This window comes from Varroa destructor, unplaced genomic scaffold, assembly GCF_002443255.2.
Source record: "Varroa destructor unplaced genomic scaffold, Vdes_3.0 BEIS01000005.1, whole genome shotgun sequence".
Lineage (NCBI taxonomy): Eukaryota > Metazoa > Arthropoda > Arachnida > Mesostigmata > Varroidae > Varroa > Varroa destructor.
In genome coordinates, this window is record NW_019211458.1 from 38,777,771 (window position 1) to 38,790,112 (window position 12,342).

General features: G+C 40.2%; 1 long non-coding RNA gene across 1 annotated transcript; it reads right to left on the reverse strand.

Moving 5' to 3' along the window:
- Positions 1-2,484: 2,484 nt before the first annotated feature.
- Positions 2,485-9,188, reverse strand: LOC147755666 (uncharacterized). The gene is made up of 2 exons (XR_015328249.1): positions 5,919-9,188; positions 2,485-5,508 (listed from the first exon to the last, which is right to left on the reverse strand). It is a non-coding gene; the product is annotated as an uncharacterized LOC147755666 (long non-coding RNA).
- Positions 9,189-12,342: the final 3,154 nt, after the last annotated feature.

Below are 12,342 nucleotides of genomic sequence, written 5' to 3' on the forward strand. Positions count from 1 at the left end.
AATTATATTGATGATGACGATGTTAAAATGGAGGAAAGAGCCACGAGGTAAAAGGCGGCGCCTCGAACTGCGCTCCCCGTCACACAAGCGCAGACAAAATCTCCGTTTTATTCAATTATGGTGACATTTATCGATTATTACTATTGCTGAACCACTATCCTAATTGTTAGTTGAGCAGGTACATTGATACTTGGAATGATCACATGTGGGTGCAAGCGTGTATGGAATAATGTGACAAGATAACATTAACATATTTTTAACGATAACAACAAATCGAAAGAAATATAACAAAAGGGCCCGCAAGAGCGACAAAAAACAAAATAACGTCAACCGCCTTTGAGTCAGCCTGAGCAAGCCATGTATTTATGGCAAATAAGCCGTATACCTATAAACAGATCCAGAAGCTGGGAAAAGCGTATCATAATTTTCATGATGTGTGTCCTGTACTTAACAACAGTATCCCTTGTTTCTTTTCAGCAGCGATTCGTACACAGGTTTCCGAGCAGCTACCCTATCACTACCGGCTTTATTATTCGATCGATCGATCGATCGATCAATCATATGTATGTGGTGATGTGATAAAATGAATATGGATTGTCTGTTGTATTTCATATATATATATATATATATATATATATATATATATATATAGTGGAAAATAGATATCTTTTACAATATAAACACATGTATGAATATGTCATGACTGAACGGTACTTGCGACAATGATTTGCGCTCTTCGTTCAAGAATCCTAAGTTACCAACTTAAACTTTTTATAGACAACTACCATATCAACTTTGTTGTAGCAGTCCACGGGTTACACTTATAAAGACACACAAATAACACGATTGTGTGTGCTGTAATAGTGGATTCGTTACGTCGCTGCAACGCTCAAAAGACGACACTTTTTACATTTGTTTTTGTTTCTTCTTCTATTAACACAAACACAAGGCGCTAAAGGAAACGATGAGAGAATTCGGGAAGGAAATTTGAGGAGTATTGCTTAAGGCTGAGTCGAGGTTAACTCGTCCGTGTGCAGGCTTGCGAACAGAGCTCGTTCTGTTCGACGAGCCCTATAACAGTGGTAGTAATAATAAACACCGACATCATAAATATCCCGAAAAAGAATAAAATAGGACAGCAATAACGACAACGACGACGACAGACAACAACAACCACATTCCAGTGGTGATTCATGTGATACGTGGTCCTGTGTCCGCCGCGAGGTTGGTCACACTTGACGCCAACGCTCCATCCCAAACACAGTCTCGTTATAATGCCGAATCGTGAATGAATATTAACAGCAACAGCGTCAACTAATCTTCTAGCGCTGAACGACGAGAAGCCTGGCTGTAGGTAAAAAAATTCATAATTCCGTTGCGCCTTTGGCACATCGGCGAAAATGCAGAAAGGCTTTACCGAAGCAGCGGCGGCAATAGCCGGTCGGAAGTTCTATTTAGGAACCGTGGGTTCGAATAGGGTGCCGTCTGGAAGGTATTGGTAAAAGGTAGGATAGTTGATCCGAATAGACTCAGTCACTGAGCGATGATAGATGACGTAGGTAGTAAAGTCTTTACGGATTTGTTGAATCGTTGGTAAATCTGACCAGGGAAATACCAGCTTGTCCAAGCTAGTAGCGGTCGTAGAGATTTCGACTCTGAATTTGAAGCTTATGAGCGAATGGGTAGTTCCGTAATTCGAACGTTGTTCATCGATATATGACCGAATAACTGTGGCAATCAAGCATTTGTTCTTCCTAGATATTCCTACGAGCGCATTTCAAATTTCAGATGACGACATAGCAAACATGATTGTACCGTAATAGTATTATACCTATACTATTAAAACTGTTAATATTTATTGTAGATCACAAAACATTGCCAAGCGGAAATGGCGGACTAGAATGGAAAGTAAAGCCGATGCATCTGTTGTTACTGATGTTGCTCGTTGCGGCGAGCACAGATACTGAATATACGACAATTATGTGAGATTGCCGATTTTCCGTTGTCGTTGGCGGGTGATGCAGCGCGGCTGGGGTAAATTTGATTGGCATAGTAATGTAACCTGATTTTATGGCCTAGGGGGTATTTGAGGTGCACGCGCGCGTCTTCAGTATAATACACGGTTTCACAGGGCCGCCGGGACAGATTCGAACGTTAACGAGGTTTTTTTTGCTGTTCTTTTAGTTTATGTAATGATTACTTGAATGAAAATATTGGTAGCAGTAACAGTATGACTGTATCAGTAATCCTAATCACTATTGTAATGGTAGAAGGGCTGCAATATATAATTGTTGTGGTAAAACAATCGTGCCCTATAGTACGAACGAATGGACGGCGTTTGTTTAGGGCTCGTGCAGAACGGTCGCTGTTAACGGACGCGTCCACACATTGCTGTTAAGGGGGTGGAACTGCCCCGTTTGACTTGCAAGGGTACTAGACTGACTATTGGCTGTTATTTTAGTAGGGGGACGCTGGGAATAGAAGCGCGTAATCTGTCCTCTCTTCCAAATGTGTAACGCCTTGAAAGCCACAACGCAGCGTTTTCGAAAACGACTATAATTGTCGAGCCGTACTACTATCAAAAACACGCACTGTATGTTTTTTAGTACTGTGTGTACAAATGATGTGTGCAAAAGGCAGGCTAAATTCAAGATGGCTTCAGGAATCTTCAGGTCAGCCGGGCTGTTAGGTAGTTAGATCCAGGTTCAGTCGCCACCTTTGCTCACATCAAGTATTAGACAAAACGCTTCAAACTCAGGGAAAACAACGCAACTCCGTTGGGGTATACGATAGATAGACATTATCACTGCATAGGACAAAATGGATACGCCACCGGACGCCTATTGTTCGGAAAATAAATAGCCACAATGAATAGTTGGGGGTTAAAAAGGAGGATGAAAAACCATTGGCCATAAAATAGTGACATCAATGATGGCGAATGAAAATGCTGCGTATAATATTGATAAATGACTAACCAGGGGCTGATTATACTGATAACGATATTAGTAATGAAAACGACGAGAGTATGTAATAAACAGCCGACGTCAAACGTGACAATAATCGAAGTTGGAAGGAACCCTGCGAGATAAGCCTTGCGGGGGTGGATTTATTAGCAGGAAAGGTAATTAGTGGAAGACATGTACACACAGGCACTGACACTTACACATCGAGCAAAATACCTTGTAATAACACCCGCGGAATGAAGTGGTAGCATTGAGACATATAATGGCATGATAAGGTCTGATTGCAGTTAGCGCCGCCATTGTCATCACCACCGCAAATGAAGAAGTGCGAGCTCGTCGCATTGAGGTCGTTTAGTATACACGCATATATAACGATAAATGATGTATGATACATATAACTAGAAGAGTGAGGTTGAACATGATGACGCTGACGATGACTGTTATGATTGGTACATGAAACAAGTGAAGGAACGAAAACATTAAGAAACAGAATACGTCTCTGAGCCGATCGCTACATTCAGGAAAGTTTACCGTATTGGTAATCAGACGACAGCAAGGCCAACGAAGTCTGTCGAACAAGATACGAAAACTTCGAATAGGGAAAAGTGTGCAAAGAAAGTAAAACGAAAATTAAAACGAATTAAAGACAAACAGTCGACTTTTTTGATGGGTAACATATAAAACTAAAATAGACCGACGCGACGTGATCGGCAGGTGAATATACGACAGCTGCAACACGTGAGGCGTAGACAATGATAGTCGTCCGCATGGCGTAATGGCGATAGCAAAAAAGAATGCAGAACAGTTAGAAGCAGCTCTTTAGACAGTATAGGCAAAGAGTTGAGCGATGCCCAGTTAACATTAACGATTGTTCATACACCTGTTGGACGCTCTTCTGTATAAGAGTGACCCATTCATTGCTCGTCCATCCGGATATCGCCGCCACCTCAACTACCGAGTCGCTGATCGATATCTGAACGCACAGAAATAACTGATTTAGCTCTCTGTACTATGTTGTAACGTTGTACGATTATTACTTTTTTTTTTAATCTATTATACACTGCTGTATGTTGATATAATTACGATACTATAATTAGATTATAAACTTAATTAGATTATAAACTTACTGGTTAAGTTTAGCAACGATTTGTCGAGACCGACGAAGTGCGAACACAAGAGGACACCGAATGAATGAAAGTCGATGATGTCATTTAAGTATTATTAATGAGATCGGTTTTTATTGCATAAGCAACTCTTGCGTACGTATACAAACAGACAAGAACACACAATGGCACTCAAATAGAGCCTGCGTTTTTCTTGGATGTTTATCGTGTTACGTAAACTGTTTGCGTTTCTTGTCTCTGTATACGTCTGTTTACGGCTTAATCGAAAGTACTTCTTTGTTAGACGATCTGTTTTTGTGAGGGTTATCTCCGACTAGTTGTTAACAATTTCATGCAATTACTCCCCTCTTGCTTTGAAGAACGTCAGTTCGAGGTCGGTCTGTAGTCGTCAGTTGGTGCCTAAGAAGGTCTACACAGGTTAAAGGCAACAGTTCAGTAGCAAAGGAAGAACAAAGTATTTCGATAGTAAACATGGTTCTCAGAGTATTGTATCGGATCAACAGGTAACAATCGACAAACGGTATCGACATATGTTCAATCTTGCACCGATAAAAACACCATAATCCAGATCGGAAACACCATTATTGTTATTGCAGTATATTGTGAACAGGAAATAGCCAAAGCGAACGAATAGTAAACACCGAATAACAGCTGGTAACAGGAGGGTTGTTCATTCGTCCGACGCCGCTCAGGGCCCGCATCTTAACGTGCTATATCTTCTACTACTCGTCAATGACCAAACAGCTTGTACTGTTACCTCTGAGAGTTGGGGCACCCGCACAATTATGTTTCCAATAAGTATCCGCAAAAAAAAAAATAGAACATAGATTTGCTATCCAGCAAGGTGCTCTCGTTAACTAGGTATACCGGTAAGGTACCGATTTGTTCGAGATTTCGATAGAAGCCAACAAGTTTCACATTGTAACTATGATATAGCCTTGCAGCAAACGTATGCTCGGTGAACTCAGACGAGAACTAAAACAGACCAGCTAATGCTAATTTATCATAGCATGGTAATAGCCGAAGCATGATGCTGAAGTTTGATGTGCGTCGATTTATTGTTGCAATGCAGCTGCTGGTCACAGAAAAAAATATTTTGCGATAAAAATATTCAGCACAACGAGGATAGCCATGGCGAGCACTTCGATGACCGAAAGCTGTCGTGAGTTCGGCTGCTAAATGTGTTCGTATCACTGCGAAAGGAGGTACTTCATTGTACAAAAACACAAGTGTTTTTGGATACTTTATAGGTTTCAGGGCAATGGGAGAGTAGGGGGACGCGGAAAAAGAACGATAACATATGTGTTCTTTAGAAAAGGGTACGTTTGTAGAGTGAGCGTCCTATTCACCCATCCAAGTCCAAGGAAAGCATCGCAAACGGAAAGAAGCGCTTCTTCTCCAGTTGCCGGTTGCTGCGTAATCTGTAACAGAGCCGAACGAAAACAACAAGAGAACAGGCTTACGACAAGAGGGAGCGTGTAGAGTCCAGCAGCGAGGAAAGCGATGACACGTTTTCACGCAAACATTCAATTCGCCACAATTCTGTATTAACTTCTCGACTTCATGGGAATAAAGTACTGAATGTATAAGCATGTAATACCCAGTCAACCTCACTCGACCTCAGGTTCGCTAGAACGGACCGTTCTTTTATGGAACAGACATCGGGATTCTAGTTAGACTATCGGAACAATTAAATATATTACAGTACATTAAAAAAAGAATATGTGGTATATACGATTATCGAAATGATGAAACATTATCACGATATCTAGTGGCTGAACTTAAAAAAACGTCAAATCGAATCTATTCGAGTGACTTGGACAAAACTTACGATGTAACTTCTGCCATGACCACCTTAGATTAGTCTACTCCATCATCTAATATTCTCATACCAGGTTTGACGGTACGGCATAGTGGAGACTGATTTTATATCCATCTCCATACTGTCATTTACTAGAAGCACAAGTATATAGTAGAGCGAGAGAGGGAGGGAGGGAGGGAGGGAGGGAGAGAGAGAGAGAGAGAGAGAGAGAGAGAGAGTACATTATCATTATTATTGAAAAAAATTAGTATTACAGTTATATCGACAGCATTACTATTATTACTACAGATTATTCAACAAGTATCCAAAGAAACAATGTATGCCACCCGCTCCTTTGACTCTATCATAGCAAAGCATCTAGTTACTGAAGAAGTTGATCACTGATTACTGTCCGAATATAAAAATATCTATAAATATATAAGCAGAAATATACGGTTTTAACTAAGACCAGTGAAGCAGGGAGTGTATGTGTTGGTGTAGTCGTAGAGAGCAAACTGGCGAAGGATAGACGCGGATGAAAAGTAGTTAACCTGGCGATGATACCGCGAAGCGGATGTGGGTGTATGCTGCGCTGTTACGAAAGATGAATCCTGGCTGCTGGAGACGTGTGCAGGCAGAGATCACTGTTCCAAGAAATAGGAGCAGACGAAAGGCAATGGATGAACGCATCAAACTGCTACCTTATAAGTAACCTATTGAAAACGACACTACAAATACCTGCGTCATATTGACTGGCACCGTATTTTCTTACCACGTCACAAGTGACAAAAACCAACGGAGTCCCGCCGAACGCGTCCCGGACGACAACGGAGTTCTTGAAAGATAGTAAGACTATTACTGAAAGCAGTGATGAGTTTTTTAATAGACTACTAAAAAATACCTAATAGTTCCGGTAGAGGCAGGTATTCCTGAATAACTGAAGATTGCCAGTTAACGCAGCTGATGCATATTGCCACAACGTTAGTGATACAAGCAATGATGATTAGGGGAGATGAGGTAAAAGGACCGTTGGATGCGTCTGATTACTTCTTTTTGAATGACCATCGGTTGTTTTGAGCTACCCGAATCATTGTATACTGTAACACACGGATGCGCTCTTATCATCTGGAAAGTGAACGTATCCGAAGATGAAAGAAAATGATTGGCGGATAGGTTGGGCGACGAAACATAAAAACGGGCAGCTGTCGTCTGTTGGACGCGCTTTTTAACGGTTGCGGGATGAAGCCCAGACTGTACCTTGAGAGACGAGCGTACCTTTGAATCGACTGACCTGTGGTGCCACGAAGTACGACAACAAAAACTAATACACAACTGAACAGAGCCATAACGCAACAACAATAGCCAGAAACATGCAAGAAAAACAGATAGGGACATTTTTGGGGGGAGGGGTTGCCAATACTACTTGATTCCTATTAACAGTAGCATAACTGATAAGGTTTCTGCGTCGCAGCATAGCGCCGGTCGACCTGGTCAAGTCACGGCGACGAAAAGATGGCATTGACAAGCTACAAACACACTATTACTGAGCGATGACGAGCTGCAAAAGATATGACAACGGCAAACAACCGCAAGCACATTCAACAAGTAGCGCATACATATATACTAATAACTGATAGAACAGATGTGTATATATATGTATGTAACAAAAGTACAGCTGAGATAGCATTCCTAATTAACTGAACGAAAGGGTGCATGTGTAGAAGAAATTCAGAAGGGACAAACCACAGACAAAGAGATTTCTTTCACGATTCTATATACATGCGCGAAAAAAATGTATATATGTATATATATATACATATATACATATATACACATATAGAACACCTATTCATATATGCCCGCGCATATTGGAGACGAATATGCCAGGTATTATTAGATCGGTTAATATATTCATAATATGATACAGAGCCACCCATCGTAGTACGTAAAAATAAAACCATTTTACAAAAACACAACCAACAACAACAACAACACCCGCGCAACAATAACATTGAGAACTACAAGACACGAAGGGCAACCAATATTGTCAAATTGATTATAAACTAAATTGAACGCGTTGTGTACAGTTAATTCCCCGGTAAATCCTCTATACTTTCTATTAATACTTATATATACATTTATGGCAAAAGGAGGCTACTAGATTACAGATCTTTTATTACACTACGTAAGTAAATGAAATTCAGTGGACACATGAGGGATAAAGACATTTATGGTACTGTGTGAGTGTAGGATGTCACAGGTGATACAGGCATACTCGTGTAGGATAAACACGGAACAAAGCAACACGGAAAAATCGCATACACAAGATTTATCTACAGATGCAACTCTGAAATAATATTGTTCTTGGGGGGCAATAGACGTTCTGGGGAAGTGTTGATGCATAAAACACAGTAGATATTCAAGAGTTAATTGCAACACCCACTGACCTGTCACAACTACGTCTGGCTGGGGAACGACAAACAATAACAGATGCTCTCTCTCTCTGGTAATAGACACTGATAAGCAAATGTAGCAATGAAATAGAGTTCAATCAACTATAATGGTCCACCTAAATATATAGTATTCAAGTGGCTACGTTCGGACTATGTTGTCAGTACCGAGATAGTTGCTAGAACAGCTGCTCTCACGTATATATCAGCTTCGACAAACGAGGGAAAAACAATAATCTCTAGCGGATTCAACTTCTGTGACAGTCGCTCATTGTGCGACATGCTAACTTACTATAGAGCGTCGTTCGTTCATGTGTGGTGGGTGGCAAGATCTAGTAACGAATACATTTCAAAGGCCCTTGCCCAATGGATCTCTATCAAGTCAAACCAAATGCCCCAAGTACAAAAGCACAACACCTATAAACGTTTATATACACATACACACACACACACACACACCTATATTGTCGAATATGAATACATTCTAAATATTACTCTTCAGAACGCAGGATCGGTATAATCTACAATGTGTCCAATAGATAATAACACAGAAAATGAACGAATGCGATTTTATGATCAAATCAATGGCAGCAACAACAATGGTGAGAGCCAATCGAATGTTAGATATCGTACACAGAATAATAATAATTTCGGTATTCGATCTGTGGATTGTTATAGCACCGCGTGCTGTAACAATCTGAAGCACAGGCCCAAAAAGAGCTACAGATTGACGCGCGAAGCCATACGAAAATAGTTACTAAAGATTTGAAAAAGATCAGATCATCGTTACCGCCATCTTTTTGAAAAATGGACGGACAAATACAGCAACCACGGCTACAAACAAACCAGAAGCCCCCCCCCCCCCCCCCCCCCCACACACACACACTCACGCGCACATCGAACGGCTGGCTGCCAGAGATAACGAACGCTGATCACACGACGACAAATACCTTCAGGGAAAATATAAAATTTTCTTAACAATTAGGGAAGGGCATAATTTACACGATGGATAGTTGACGCTACAAATCAAATGGAATAAAACAAATATACCGTGTTTTCTTGTCGAGGGTTAAAAGAGATGTCCTTTAATTAGCAAATAAAAATATAAAAGCATAAATAACAATAACATGTAAATAGATAGCAGAAGAACGCAATACCTTCATTATAGTACCTACGAGCCTAAAGGAATAGCGATCGCAACAACATTGGTAAAAATGCTAAAATTATACTCTAAACAAAAACCCAGTTATACGTGCAGAAATACTTGCTGAAACTTCACATTTAGAGAGAAAATGATGAACATGCATTGTGATGAATAGTGAAACAATGCCGGAGCGAGAATGATCCGTTAATCAATTGCTAACAAAGTCTCTCGTAACGGTTTTTTTAAATTAAAGAAGTGCTGAGATACATACTTGTGAGTCGTAACACATTCCTTGAAAGGGGTATAACTATTGTCAGGTATCTAGCAATGATCAGGTTGCTGATTTCTCCCTCTTAGTTTTTGTTCATTAATTTCTTTCTCAATATATAATACAGAGCTCAATTTGTCACTAGCCCGGCCAAATGCAGGTTCCTTATTTGTTTCTTATATATAACTGACAAAGCGTGTTTGCTGTACGACGCTACGATTTACGGCTTCAGGATTCAGTCGTCTTTTGCCGGGTCTTGCTGTTACAGAGGCAATCGCTCGAGAGCCCTCTTCGTTTCACTTGTAACTGAAAATGACCAGTTTGTAACGTCATACGTTAAATATACCAGTTCTTCGAGGCTTGGGCAAGATTTTTTCTTGATGCCTGATCCGTGAAAACTGAGAGAATTTGAATCGGAGAGTAGCCGAATTGGGTACCCCGCTTTTTGGCTAGCAGTCATCTTGCATAGTCCTGTACTCATAAGGATTCCCTTTTTGTTAGTCTTTTTGAAAACTATTCCATAATAACTATTTTCACTACTTCATATCAATATCTCTTCCGTAACCAATACAAATCGAGGGTGGTTGTTACTTTATCCATCAACGGACTTTGAGGAGAACTATGATACCTCCATCTTTGCTGTACGTATATTGGGGATCCTGTCTTATAACAAAATGCCCTGTACCCCTTCCAGCGATCAGCGCCGAGCCAAAAAAAATGCCCCTATCAGGTTTCGAAGCAAGAAGACGGATAATTATACGTTGTAGAAGCAAGCTGTGAACTACCATTACTTGTATTCTCGATGTATCCGAAAGAGGCTTCGACCCTTTTGTCCGATAAACGACAGAACAACAACTGTCCGCATTTTAAGTTAAAGAACCTTTGACTGTCAAAGCCCATTAGTTACTGATACGATGCTTATCCTGGCCAGAGGAATACAATAATACATCGCTGCTCTGAACTCGCGTTCAGGGTCTATGTTGATTAATTAGCAGCTCACTTGGTGCCCGCTATGTAACCTGTATGGCCTTTTCTTTGTGTCAGTTATCTCGCTTTTAGAAAAATGAAAGACGTCCCATAGTAACAACAACAGAAGTAAACTAACACGAACAGAATCTGTTCGATTCTTACCACTAAGCACACGACAGCCGAAGCAACACGTGTAAGCATACACACAACAATAACACGACTAAAAACAACATAAGTGAAAAGAAAACAGACACGTCAGGCATTAGATGACAAGTCAGATATACATATATATATATATACATGCAGGATAATAATGATGACGATAGAAAACTTTTGAGATTTTTCGCGTCGTCGTCGTCACGACGACGACGACGACGACGACGATAATGTAGTAAGGAGACGAGGCTGTGCTAAGAGGACAAGATATGTCAGTGAGCGTTTACTGCCATTTCGGCAGCCTCTGTTTCTCAAGCGCCAAACATTTTGGCCAAAAACAAGTTTCCACTTGAAAGGTCGGCCACACAGAGAAGTTATTATTATTACTACTACTGATTCAATATATATTGTCACGGCTATGAGTATAATAACATAATACAATAATGTAGAATAGACGGTCAGCGTTCACATCCAGTTTGTACGAAGAGACGATGACAATAAAAATGAACAAGGAGGAGCAGGAGGAGGAGGAGAAGGGGAAAAAGGACAGCAAAGATAATTTTGTTTTTGTGCACTTTCTCTCAGCCGTTGCGTAGGGACCCCTATTGTTGTTATTCATGATGAGTTAATAATAAGCCGAAGTTTCAGGTTGTGTACATAATAATAATGAAAAAAACATGATTACATAATAACAAAAGAAGCCATTACTGTCCTATGACAAGATGGAGGAAGATAACAATGATAAGCGATGACAGAGGATTTCCTTGAAGTTTCCACGTTCACTGGGTGCGTTCACTATACCAGACATAGATTTGGTTGTAGCCTCGTCATTCATCAGCTGCTACTAAAACGAGTAAGTTATTAGTTGCAATTAAATTGAATGTGCGTACAAAGTAAATATATATATATATACATACATACTTTGTATATATATATATACCTTATATATAGTTCACAAGTTGGTGCGCACCAGGGCACATTGGCCCAGTTAATTCTCCCGCTAGTTGACTCAAAAAGCAAGAGTAACGCTATCGTATATATATATATATATATATATATATATATATATATATATATATATACATATATATACACACATACATAATTGATTTGTAGAAAGGGGAAAAACTAAGAGAGAAAATTGGCTGTTGGATGTGGCCAGAGATGAAACTAGCTACTATTATTATCACAAAAACTATAAGATAACAAAGATGAGTCGAAGGCGATCATGAGAGCCATGGTAAGATGCAACAAAATAAAGTTCAAAATGTACAAAGCTGGTACGAACATACTGGTCGTACTGATGGACAGCTTCGCCGGGATCTATTAACTGGCAAACGTCAATGGAGTAATAGTTTACAAAGAACTATACTGAGCCGGCCCGCCGTTAAAGATAACAGAGTAGAAAGGTAGCGGTCATCAAGTGACATACATAAGACGGCTGAGCTCTTTATCGAATGCTACAAA